A 1,179-nucleotide genomic window follows, 5' to 3' on the forward strand; every position below is an offset into this window, starting at 1 on the left:
CTGTTTAAGCTCTTAGAACAAGTGTAGAAGACTTGAGAAACTGATGCAACGTGTCGCTGAATCAGAATAAATTCTATAAGACCAAAGGCCGTAGGAGCAGAATTAGGCCATTCTGTCAATCGGGCCCGTTCCGCCATTCCATTATGACTCATTTATTATCCCTTTAAAGACTGTTTTCCTGCCTTCTCCTCATCGTCTTTAATCTAGCAAACTCCTACTTAAGTATAACTAATATCTTGAACTGCACAGCCAAAGAATTCCACAGATTCACTGCCCTCTGGCTGAAGATTTTTTTCCCATCTGTGTTCTAAATGAATGTCTTTTAATTCGGAGACGTTGATCTCTGGTCCTAGACTCCCCACTGTAGGAAACGTTCTTTCAAAATCCTCTGTACCAAGAGCTTTCAATTTTCGATAGTTTGCCACGAAATCTCCCTTCTTACTGCTAAACTCCAGTGCATACAGATACAAAGTTATCAATCCGCAGTGATTGTTTTCAATCCTCTGTATCGGGAGCTTTCAATGTTCGATAGTTTGCCACGAGATCTCCCTTCATACTGATAAACTCCAGTGCATATAGACACAAAGTTATCAATTCGCAATAAATGTTTTCAACCCAGCTGCTTGCAACACAAGACACGTCAAACAGGGTCACAGTTCAATACAATTACAGCGCGAGAAAAGAGAATGAAACCTCGGAAAGCATAAACCGAGTGGACAGGTGAGAAACCGGTAGAACAGCTGATGTCAGTCGAGGAAGGAATTTAATTGACTTTATGTCCTTCACACACATGAAGAGGAAAATACTTACGTCACGTCACGTCTCCTTCTAAATGTGCAATGTGAAATCATAGTACTTTATAATAAATAGAACAATCAATGTAACATAGAAATACACTCAAATCACCGTGAGTTAATCAGTCTGATGGTCTGGTGGAAGAAGATGTCCCGGGGTCTGTTGGTCCGTGCTTTTATGTTGCGGTACCGTTACTTGGATGGGAGCAGCTGGAACAGTTTGTGGTTGGGGTGCCTCTGGTCCCCAGTGATACTTTGGACGCTTTTTTACACCTGTCTTTGTAGATGTCCTGAACCATGGAAAGTTCACAACTACAGACGTGCCGGGCTGTCCGCACCACTCTCTGCAGAATCCTGCGAGTAAGGGAGGTACAGTTCCCATACT

Source organism: Hypanus sabinus, unplaced genomic scaffold (assembly GCF_030144855.1).
Source record: "Hypanus sabinus isolate sHypSab1 unplaced genomic scaffold, sHypSab1.hap1 scaffold_88, whole genome shotgun sequence".
Taxonomy (NCBI): domain Eukaryota; kingdom Metazoa; phylum Chordata; class Chondrichthyes; order Myliobatiformes; family Dasyatidae; genus Hypanus; species Hypanus sabinus.